Source organism: Buceros rhinoceros, unplaced genomic scaffold, assembly GCF_000710305.1.
Source record: "Buceros rhinoceros silvestris isolate BGI_N320 unplaced genomic scaffold, ASM71030v1 scaffold616, whole genome shotgun sequence".
NCBI classification, from domain to species: Eukaryota; Metazoa; Chordata; class Aves; order Bucerotiformes; family Bucerotidae; genus Buceros; species Buceros rhinoceros.
In genome coordinates, this window is record NW_010419114.1 from 37,202 (window position 1) to 49,756 (window position 12,555).

Genomic DNA, 12,555 nt, shown 5'->3' on the forward strand with positions numbered 1-12,555 from the left:
CAGGAACGAATGAGAATACCAAGGTAGAGCAAGCCATTGTATTCATCCTCCATCCTGGCAGGATGTCCCTCAGAAGGGACATGCCATCCAGTGTGTTTCTACTCCTATCCTAGTTTCTTCTTTGCTGCCCATAAGAGACTAATTGAATCATGAGATGCTTTGGACGTCAGTGCTAACCTCCTGGCTCACCCTCTTTACGTGGAAAGTAACGAGGGTGAGTGGAGCTCTAGCTGCTTACATGATAACCTGTGACTTAGGAAGGCATCCCTTTGCTCATCAGCGATCTTGAGGTTCCTTTGTTATATGGTTTTCGTGATGGAAGAAAAAAAAAAAGGTGATTATTATAAGGCACTTTCATCTGCTGTCACATTCAATAAAATCAGTTCAGCTCTCTGAAAGTCCTGTGAGGAAGGCATCAGGGTGAAAATTCATGAGTGCAGACTAAGAGACATCGGTGAATAAGTTGTTCTGTCAGTCATTCCACCACAGGTCCTTTTTTTAGGGAGGGAAGGAGTAAGCTGGGGTTAGGGGACCCTGCTGTGTGATTTGCCAAGCATTTCAAAACGTTACCCTGCCTGTAATGGCTGGTGATGAATGCAGGTTGTATTAACGAGCTTTGCACTGCAGCAAGGTGGGTTGTAACAGCACAGCGGCTCTGCTCAGTGATGACATCGGCTTTGACCACCAGGCCATGGCCTTGCAGAGAAGTGGCTCTCATTAAGGGGGAAATCTTTTGAAAGGCTTCATAGTGTAAGATCTCTCATGGGTTCACATTTGAGCAAGGATGAGTGGGCAGCACCCTCAGAGGCCTCGGTGAGCATCCCTGAACAAGCACGAAGTGCTTCTGACAAGGCCATTGGAGGCAGAGAAAGGGCCTCCTTTGCTTGAGTTGAGACTCATTCACTGAGGTAAGAACTCTTTCGTGGGCCAAGAAAAGCCACTGGCTTCTTTCTGTTGCTGCTCTTAGCAGGGTCTCCACAGCTAATATCAATACTTCCTTAAGGAGGAGCAACTCACAGTTTGCTGCTGCTGTCACACCCTTAAGTACTCTTGTCCTTCATATCCTAAAGTTAGGAGAAATTAAAACGGTGACCTGATTTCTCCTGACATCAAAGGATTTGAGTCCATCATTTGAAATACTGAGAAGCCGAACCCTTTGACACCCACGTGTCCGGCTGACCATGTTTGCTGATGTTACCCAGCTGTTACCCTGCTTGTGAGAAGACTCCCTGGGAAAGGGGTGGACAGCTGCTGCACTTCAGCCTGCAGCCTGTCTTGGGAGCAGCTGGGAGATGCAGCATCACGAGAGGGCCGGTGGTGATGTGTTTCCCAAAGCTGCAGAGCTGAGGAGGAGCTGATACTTTTGGTGTCTGCTCTGCACGTGGAACACAAAACCCAGACTGCTTCTGCCTGGATCTGCAGGGTTCAGATCTCATGGAGGGTTTGGTTTTTTTTTGTTGTTTTTTTTGAAGTGCAAGTGACAAAACGCAGGTTGCTTTTCTGGAAAAGCTTTCCTGCCTCAGGAAAAGCTTTATCCTACAAAGCGTTGGCAGCTCTCCACCCTTACTGACTGCAGCGTACAGGGGGAAACTTGCTTAGTATCTTGCCGACCAAAGCTCAGCAGGGAATTTTAAAACATTAAGGTGCTGCAGCAGTAATTTAGTGCACGTTTATTTCGCATGGGGATTGTGTAAATGTAGTTGGATAATAACATTGTTTGCCTGTCTTGCAAACTGTCTTCTGTTAGGAGTTGTTTAGGATCTTTGATGCAGAGTCCCAGGAATACATGTGTTTAAATTCAAACTTGACCCTGGGAGGGGAAGAACCTGTCTCCTTCTCTTGTGTCAGGCCTGTCTGATGATGAATTGGCAGGACTTGCCTTTCTGACATAGATATTTGCACTTATATCCTTTTTAGTGTGTGGTAGAAAATAAAATTTTGAAGCCAAATGACCCATCTTAATAGTCTAATCCTCGACCATGCTTTGCCAAGCATCAAACTGAAATTGCTTATGTCTTTCTGAGACACTTTGTTAGCATCTCATGGGAAAAAGGAGCAGAAGTCTGCAACTAGCCTTTCAGCAGCGTTGTTCCCAACAGCATGGGCAGCAGAGCGGCTGATGCATGGTCCCAGCACGTGTGCAAGCAGAGGGACCTCGTTAGCTGACAAAGACCTCAGCACAGTCCCTGCTTAAGCCAGAGGGCTGCGACGCCGGGGGTTGTGGGGTGGAAAGGCTACTTTAGCTCCCTTGCCCTGCGTCAGCACCTCAGTTACTGCAAAGGAGCTGGGACAACTGAGGACATTCTCCGAAGAAGCTGGGCACCTGTGAGCAGCATTTTGGTTTTTTAATTGGTTTCTACCTGTCAGACTCGTCAGTGGTGAAACTGGATGTTTGCAAAGAGAAACATGTCCTTCCCCCTCATCTGCCCCCACAGCTCCTTCCTTCCCGCTGGCCCGTCTCCAGGCTCCAATGTGACATCTGAGCAAGTTTATTTCAGCATCCGCTGTCAGCAGGAGTGGAGGAGTTTGTGAGAAGAGGCATCCCACGGCTCTGGTTCCTGGCGGATACTTTATGTCTGATCCAGGTTGGGAATCGTTTCCTTTGGATGCTGTTGAGAACCTGCTGTGATCCATGCTTTGGGCTTTAGGCTTAAGTAGCTTCTGAGAAAGGCTGATGCTCTAACAGCAGCTTTGCAGGTCTGCCCAGGTAGGGTGGGGTGATCTGTCCATCTTCAGAAGGCGCCAGGTACCACGATACTGGTCTGTGAGGGATAGTCATCAGCTACAAAAGAGAACCAGCCAAGTTGCTTACTACAATAAAGAATACCCACTGCAGTTTTGCTTCCTACCCGTTTCATCCAATGACACAATAATGTCTTCAGCTAGGCGCAACGCTTAAAGAAAGGCTCCTAGTGCTAAATGGAGCTATCCAGCCCAAGAAGAAAAAAAAGATACTGAGATGGATCCATAAAGATGAATAAGGCAAAGGGGCTGTTTTCTGAAGACACCCAGCAACTGATGACACCCAGAATTTGTTCCCTCCAGCCTTCCCTCAGAGACCCGTGTTGACAGCTCAAAGTGTTTGAATGTGGCCCCTACAGCAATGGTATGTTTCTTGAGGAGGTGGAAGATGATACCATGTGAATCTCAGAGAGCTCAACACTGCATCCTGCAGCAGCTGTGTTAACAATCATCTCTTTTCACTACAGGTCTCTCTCTGGTGGAAGTACGTTTGAGCAGGCAAGTGGGAAACTTCATGACAGGGTAAAAGCAAATGAAATCACAGGAGGACATGGGAAAGGAAGAGCTGAGCTTCCCTGTCCCTGACCAGTTATATCTTCAACGTCATGCAGGCTTGGAGGCTTGCTCAGGCTCCTGGAAAGTTCTTCTTGTGCTTTCTGGACCACAGAAGCACGGAGCACAGGTGGCTGTGGTTGGGCTGCACCTTGCGTACAAGGGGACCACCTGGCAGAGGCGGCATGGGAGGGTTTGGAAACTTCAACTGGGACTGCTCAAAGAGGAGGGTCCCTGGCACCAGCCCTGCTTCTTCTCATGGGAAGGTACAAATGGAAAATATGTGTTAGTGGGGATTTTGCCATTTGAATGTCAGGGATAATTAGGGGAGAAAGGAAACAATTCTCTACTGCTGACAGCAGAATACAGAGGCAGAGGAGCAACCAACCCAGCCACAACCACGTCGTCTAACTGTATTCCAAAGTCCCCTCTGCAGATGCCTTCCTCACTCATGTCTCTTCGCTTACTGGAGCTATAACAGGAAAGACTTAGGTGGTTAAACCAAAGTGAAAGAGGACCATGACTTCAAGTTATGGGGGAAGTGATTTTGTAAAAAAAGAAAAAAAAATACTCCCCTTGCACACAATTGTCACCTGGGAGATCTCTGCTTCCACAAAATTCACAAAATTGCCTGAACTAGTGAGACAGAATGTATCAGTCCAGCTTTGTGCCAATGGACAGCTGAGATGAGAACGTTATTAGTGTTCTGAGGTCAAACTTGTCATGCTGAATTAATAGATCATAAGGCACAAGAAGTACCGTTCCCCCAGTGAATCAGAACTGAGACATCACCTGCGCAAATAATTGTATTAGTTTTGAATCAACAATGAAAATAAAGGATAAACAATTATCTACTTAAGTTCCTCATCCTTTTTGGTAACATCATTGTGTAGAGTAATTGAATTACCTTTGTCTTCTTCCCATTTGTCACGGGGTTTATAAGACACCCTTTCTTCCTTCCCCCCCTCCCCATATCTTAGCAAATAGCCTAACGTGCCTCTGCCTCTGCATCTGAGGGTGGGAGCATTAGCTCAAGGTGTCTCAGTCCCCAGCTACTTCCTTCTGGGGGATGTCAAACATAAAACTCCTTCTGTGGTTTAAAAGGGGTGGTGAGCTGCCAGCCAAGGGGATGGGAGCAGGGAGGAGAAAATAGAAGGTTCATGCAGCAGAATCCTAGATCGCCTCTTGAAGCTTGTCAGGACTGAGATACAGAGCTAGATGTGGCCTCTTCTAGTCATTTCCCCATCACTCAGGCTCCACACAGACAGGGTTGGCACTCCTGCTTGGCACCACACCTCCCCACCATCAGACTCCTAGGCGAGCGAGCAGGGATGGCCCAGGGGGCTGCAGGGGATGTAAGCTTGCGCTGCCCTCCGCCACAGACACTCAACCCAGGCAGTAGCAGCTCATGGCTTCCAGTGGTGGAGGTCCGGTTCAGCCCTGGGTATTCTGGCTGAAATGTGGCTGTGTGAACTTAGTCCCCTTTCTTGCAAAGAGGCTGGTGGTAAATGTAATGTTTGCAAGGTTGGCCGTGGTCTGTCGACAGAGCTCTTTTGGCACAGTACATCTGGACTGCTCAAATCCGGGTCAACTTCTCTTTTGCTTATCAAAAATCTCTGATGCATCTTCTGGTTTTTTAAACTGCTGTATTCTCTATTATCTCTACTTTTGAGGAGGAGGTTGTGGCACTTCTGAAACAAAGCGGAGTCTGCCAGAGTCAGCTCTTGGATGGGAAACCGGGATTGGAGGCTGTTGGAGATGTTTGAGAAGGCACCTTTTCACCTGAAAAGTGAGCTCCTCTTTCGAACTAATGCTTAAAGAGGAGCTGAGCTCTGCTTAGAGCAGTGCTGTCCTTCCAATGAGCTGCAGAAGTGAGATCCGTACGTGGCTGCTCGTGATCCCCATGATGGAGCTAGAATATCCTACCGTGGTATCTCTGTGTCTTTACCTAATCCTGGTTGTGCCTGTCTCCGATTTGCTTCATACGCGTCCATGCAAATTTCATGCATTAACTCGGTAAATATAGAGCATTACTCCCATCACTGGTCATGAATTTTTGGAGATGAAATCCACTTTTCTGCATCACAATTTCTCCGGGTATATCTGGTTGTGATGAAGTCTCAGTGTTTGACTTTTGAACCACCAGATTTTCTAGTAGCACAGAACAGTTTAAAGGGAAAATAAGGGTTTCTAGCTATGAATATTTATGGTTAGAGTTGAATTGTATTTTAGATTGCAATTGATTATTGCTGGTAGAATAGTAGATAGAAGCTGACATTCAGGTTAATTGAAGTATTTTCCCTTTTGTGCATTGACCAGTGAACAAATTTAACTGCTATCTGTATACTGTAAGCCTCAGTATTTGAATCTTATTAAGCCTTATAAAAGCAAACAAAGCTAGGAATAAATCTGTCTGCAATAGCAATGAGCCAGAAATATTTCTGCTTGCAAACACTAAAATGTAGAACTGACTTAAGCCATTTTATAGAGCAGATACTTTGATATGAACAGAAACACAAATTATCCTCAATTTAAACATCCATGGGGTGTAACCACAGCCACTCGAGTAAAACTTCTTCTTGTTAATCCTCCGTAAAAGGAGCTGGTTGGAAGGATGTGAATATTTGCAGTGGAGATGAAATAAATCAAACCAAACACACACTCGTTGTAAGGGCCTGGGGCTGACCACTTTTTTTCCAGATTTAACATATGGGGAACAGGGATGTCTGTGAAAACATCTGCGGTTGAAAAGGTGGGTGTGGGAAGGAGTGGTACTGGTAAAGATGCAGCTTGACATGCTCTGGAGCTGTATTTGGCAACAGAAAATGCTGCAAACCTCCCCAAATGTGAGTGTTTAGCTCTTGCCTTGCTATCCCACTTCTTCTCCCGGAAGCCAGGCGAGTGTCCCATTCCTCAGCCTCTGCAGCATCAGCTCAGATCCTCTTTCTCCCCTTCTGCTCTCTTCTCCCACTGATGTTCTGAGTGTCTTAGCAGCTCTCCCTGTAGTTGGGTATGTGCAGATTAGAAACTAAAGAAAGGAGATGTTTTTAGGTGGTCCAAGGAGCTCCTGCCAAAGCGAATAGAAATTAGTTTCATCTGAGCAGAAGGGAAAATGTCCTCAGCTGCACTTTGGAATAATTGCTTTAAGAGAGAGTTGAGAACAGCTAAAAAATACAGAACTCTGGCCAAAAAGAAACGGCAGTTTTGGGAACAGGCATTTGCTGGGACACGTGAGCAAATTTAACTCTTTGCTTATCTGATTCTCTCTGACGCTCGGTGAGGGGATGCTGTACTGAGCGGATTCAAGGGGTTGTACACAAGCCCGCCCTTCATCCCACTGCCTCGGGGGCATTGTCTGACCAGCCCTCTTTGCCCTCTAGTCCATTTTGGTCATGGTCCGATTCTGCGTTTCTCGGTCTGTGCACAGTTAAACAGCTTCTCGAGAAACTCCATTTTGTGCCTCAAGGAGTAGGCTCAATTTCAGATAAATATGAAATATCCTCAGCTTTATCAGTTCTCACCTCAACAAAACATCTTTCCCATCCGATCATCTGATTTAGTATTTCGTTTCAGTCCTAATAGTTCCTAATTCTCCAGTACTCTGGTGCCAACCGCTAAGGAAGACTATTGGCCTCATCAAAGTCTTGCTGTGAGTCATAGCCCCTTCTTACATAAACCAGCCTTTTCATGTTGATCAAGACAACCAATCTCCAAACCCTGTGGTGCCTCCTGGAGAGATGGACGTAAAGATCTGGCAGACCCTGGGCCCTGGAGGCAATCTGCAAGGAAAATGAATAGCACAGGGGGATGAATTGTCATAAACAAGTGAGATTTTTGTTGAAGAGAAAAGCTTTTGACTAATTTGCGAAGAGGCGAAAATCAGATGGGAGCAGAATGTTTTCTTTTTTTTTTTCCTTTTCCATTTTCCAGTGTTTTTTTGTTACATGCTGATGTTGCTAACACAACTGTCTTCTCTCTGGAAAAAGTCTGCAAGTCCTTTTGATGCCACCATGTATATAGAAACACAGAAAGCAAATAGAATTATCAGCATGCACTTATTTCACTCACGCTTTCCGAAGACGTTTGGAGTCCTTTGTACCTTTCATCCTACATCTTAAGCTGATATGGCACAATCTTCCTCAAAGCTGAGCTTTGAAAAGTCAGTAGCTTCTGGGTTGGCATTTCAATGGGGGGCCTAACAAAGCGCGACCTTCTCCCTGCAGAACCCTTTCCTGCCTCTCTCTCCTGCACAGAGCTTCATTAATTTTGTGTTTGCCTTCCAGACTGATGAGTGGCAGAGACAGGCCTCCACAACTCCTGACGTAGTGCTCGACTACGGGTAGCTTGGCTTTCCAGTTCACCACAGGGATAAAGCTGCCACTCACACTTACACCTTTTCTTCCTCAAGCTTTCTGGCAAAATGTCCCAGCAGAAGACAGCATTTCTTCCCAGGAATCAGATTCTAACACCACGGCCAGTCTCACAGAGGTCACATCACCCTAGGGCAAGGGGCAGAGGCATTTCTACCAGTTAGCTCTACTAAGCCAAGGACATCACTCTGATGAGGAGCTGGGTTTAATGGGGTGTAAGTGGAGGCAGAGCAGCAGCATGGGAGCATGTATCATTCTCTGTCTCCAAAGCCCATGAAAACTTATTAAGATACAAAGTGGAATCTGCAAGGGAGTTTTGTGAATGCCAGTGAGCTCCAATGATAAACAGGACACCGAAAAGCACCGAGGCGTGCTGCGATAAATGCTCTCCCTCCTTGCCGTTGTAAGACAGACAATAAGCAGGAGATACCGTCCTGTATTCCATCAAAATCGGGACCGGAGCCTTTGTGCCTTCCAGACACAAGCTACAAACTGTGATTTCTGGTTTAATCTGATCAGCGCCTCTGGCATTTCAGATTGGCTGTGGAGCTGCTAACATAATGAACTCTTCATTTTCCCCTGCTAAATGATATTTTTTTTTAAAAAAAAGCCTTAGAGAAGAGAAACAAACAAAGCTGGACTGGGTCACTTAAAACCACAAACCAGGTTTCTTTGGAGATACAAACTGATTTATACCTGTGGAGCATGTGGGCCTTCATCCAGGCTCACAAATGCTCCACAAATATGTATGTTCTTTCACTTCAAAGGTGTATAGGCTTGTGTCTACGTGTTTCACCAGATCATCCCTTCCTGGGATGGATGCTCACTTCTCTGGGCGAGAAAACGAACCAGTCTGGCTGCCGTGCTGTGGTCACTGGTGACCGTACCTTTTGCTTGCCCCGATCCAGATCAAGTCCAGAGCAAGGAGAGGGGTAATTGGCTACATAAAGCTTTCTTCTGGAATGGCCATGAAAAAATCTAATTTCATACTTGGGAGGATGGCAAAGCGAAATGAATCTTATCTAATTGCCAGTCTGAAGGAAGACAAAAAATGATTTATTGCAGCAATGTGGAACTTTGTAAGAATGCACACTCTGCGTGGGAGCGGCACTAAAAATGCTGTTGACAGTCACAGCTGCTTTTCAAGTGGACAAAAGAATCAGAACACTGAAAATGTCAGGTGTCACAGGTTTCGTTATAGTTCTCCATGGTGCCACCGAGGTCATTCCCATTTAATGGAGTTCGTTTCTGTATTCAGGTATTTTTAAAATTCAGAACACAACGCTTCACCTCGTCCTGCAATCTGTGTGGAGCAGACGCCGGGGATAACAGCACCTTCAAGAACACTTTGGAAGCTGCCGGGTGCCAAGGTTGTTGCTGCTGATGACAGCCAGCGAGAAGTTGCTTTTACATGATTGACTGTTGGCATGTTTTGCTATTATCTGTCTTGTAATGGAGGCTTAAAATAGTGCACGGACTTACCTGCTGCTGCTGAGAGAAGGGAAGGATGAATCAGCGTGGCCTGTGCCGGAATCACTGGGGTTTTAGAATCCCTGGTCTACAAGAAGATTTCGTTACAGTCCTTGAGTGAATCCCTTAAACTGTCTGTGTGTGAAAGCCATAGTGGGAAACAAGAGCACCCTGGCAGTGACGGCGGGATGGAGAGCGAGGGTTGTTAGCAGCGTGCTAACACTATTACAGGTCGATAACAACTGCTCTTGCAGCTCGTTTATGTTCACAAAACGTCAGGGCGCTGGCGAGTCCCCAAGTGACTGTAGAGCGTGCAGGTACAGAGCGTTTGCTCTCTGGCTGAGCCCAGAGGGGCTGGTCCCCAACAAACGGGATTTCGGAGGAGCAGGTCTTACGCTGTGCAACCCGCACCCCGTTTATTAAGCGCTCCGGCCCTGGGAGATGAACCACAGACCTGTGTGACCCTGTGTTGGTACCTGCTCAGCACTGAGACATTCATAAGAAAATATGGTACGCGGATGTTTTCCCTGGAGATCACATAGTTAAGGAGTGGTGGTGAGATACAGAGCCATCAGCCATCCTGATTAATTATGATGTGTTTTCGTGGTGCCTGAGGCTGAAAGCTGCATTGCGGTGGTGTTGGACAAACCCTTCCTACTGAGCAGCTTCCGAAGACGGGAGAAAGGAGAAGCAGAAGAAAAGAACAAAGAACCCCCAGGTTAACTGTTTCAGCCCTTAATGCAACTGAAGATAATGCCATGGCAAAAAACAGTGTGTTTGTCCTTTCATCTTCATGCGTTTCATCAAGGTGAGGGGGGATGAAATGGTCTGTCCCTGACACTAACGTTACTCACAGGAGAGGAACTCTTTATTCTCGATGTGCCTTGCCAGGTCTTGAAGCAGATCTTCCCGGCTGCGTGTTCGTAATCATTCCTTTTTGTAACTTCAGTATACGACAGAGCTGCGACGTCCCAGCGGTGCACAGCGCAGCAGCAGCAGCGTGAAAGCAGAGTGCACCAGTCCTGCTTTACAAGATGGGTTTACATTTTTGCGTTGAAAGGGTGAAGGATTTTGCTTCCCATTTTTTTCAGGATTTCGTAGAGGGGAAGCAGCCAAGTGCAATTAAATACCATGTCACAGGCGATACTTCCCAGCCCAGCCAGCCAGTACTTTCAAGAAAGAGGAGGAATTTTTTTTGAAAGACCAAAAATTTGTAGTGAGGGTATGCATGGGTAGGTGGGTGGCTGTGGAACTCACAGCTGTCATGAGATTCTGGCCATCTTGGAGACATTTAAGTTTCATTTAAGTGTTTTTGACTCTTCCCGCTTACTTTGCTTTCAGCAAGTCTGTTTTCAAGAATGAAACGATGATGATTTCTCTGTCTTTAGTAGCTACAGTCCCTGGTGAGCTCAGTAGACCCATCACCATCCTCTCCTGGTGGCATTTGGCTGAGCGAGCCCTGGGCTGGGATGGCTGCTGTGGGTTTTTGTCCTGGGGAACACCTCCAGCACTTGGGTTCAGCTTCCCTGCAGCACTCAGGGCCGTGTCTGTGCTCGTGTGCTTCGAGAGTGCCCCAAATCTCCTCCCCCTCTGCCTCGCACTGCCCAGCCCACAGGAGACCTGTGATAATAACCAGGATGCGCCGCCTTATTGCTTTAAATACGGTCATGAATATACTGCAACCTGATCTACAGTTCAGACAAAGGCAATAAGGCAGAGGAGGGCTTAAAGACATTTTAAATAAATTAATTTCTGGATGGATGTTTATTAAGTTTCATGAAGCCATTTACGAAAACGTAACGTTTGTTTCAAAAGGCGCCTGAACTATGTGAACTATGGAAATTACTTTTATAATTGGCATGAGAAATACAGGCCAAGCTGAAAGCATTCTCGTGGCTCGAGGGGCAGTGCTCGTGCCTTTCTGAAAGAAAAAAGAAATTCATTGACTCGCCGCAGCCTTTTGTTTGCCTTCGTATTGGTGGGGTGTGATGTGATGCCCAGTTGTGGGACATGGAGGAGCGAGGAGCTGCAGTTTGGGGAGTTTTGCCTTTTCAAGGGGTCAGCCCTGTGCTAGGAGAGGAGCACCCGGGGCCCCGCTGCAGAGCTGCGAAGGCCAGTTTAAGGTTGATGGGATTTCACCGGTTTCGAGCACGACTAGACAGGCTGTATGATAAAGACAGAGCTGTATGATAAAGACACAGCTGCCATTTCAGCCCAAGCCATAAACTTGGATATTTATTTCTTAGGATCAATAAATGACAAAATAAAATAAAATACCATACAGTACAAAGGCTATATTGGGAAGCAACCATTTCATTACAGTCTGGTCAGTAAACACAGCATCAATAACACCATGTTACATTGACAAAGTGTTTCCCATTGCTACACAAAAGGATTTCACACCCTCTTCCTTCCCTTTGTCACAGAAGATACTACAAAGGAGATGCTGACACACTTTAAACATTCATTTTTTTTTCCCCATTGTGCAACGGGTCACAGAAAATAAAGCACATCAACATTTTGTATTTCAGGAAAAAAAGGTGCACTTTAGAAAATATTTGCCATAGATGTAATGTGTGCAGGACTAGCAGGTGGCACGGCTGCGGACAGACTCTTGGTCACAAAGCCAGGACACAGCATCATGACAGCTTGGATTAGCAATTTCTGCTGGTGTACAAAACGAATCCAGACTGAGAACAGAAGAACTCGAGCTGTAATATCCAGAACCAGACAGAGCTCTAGCAGACACAGCTTTGTTTAAACAGCTACCAAACAGCACAGCCAGCAAGACTGAGGCTAACGCTCACGCCGTGTGGACCTCTGTCCCTCCCCAGGGCGGGTAGCGATGGCAGCCGCGCGGCCGAGGGGTCCAAACCTGCAGCACAAGCTGTCTGCAGCCACAGCCCACCCTGGGCTTTGTGTCACTGAACGCCTGACGTTACAAATGCACAGGTGCCGCTGTTGTCATGTTTACAGCGTGTGTCCTGCTAACCCTCCTCACTGACTTGTCTGTTGAAGCGAGGTCTCATGCACTGTACAAAGACAACAAGCTCAGCAGAGCGTTCCGACAGTGACGTGTGCTGGGCTTTCGGTGAGACAGTCCTGGCTGGGGGAGATTTCCAAATAGCAGAATGACTTTGTAAATCTGATTTCACGCGCTGCCAAATGGATGGCCCTGACAAGAACGCTGTGAAGAGAAATGAAACCTCAAAATAATACTTGAAGAGGTCACTTGATAGACTCTCCTCAGATGGGAATTTCTCAGAATCTGTCTGGCAGCACTTCAGATCTGTGGGTTCAACAGATTTTTTTTAGTCGAAACAAACAGTTCAAAACACTTCTAGGAATTTTGCATAGATTAACAGCGTGCGGCGCCAACGCTCACCCCTCTGCCCCAGCGGAGAGTTCAGACGAGACAGGA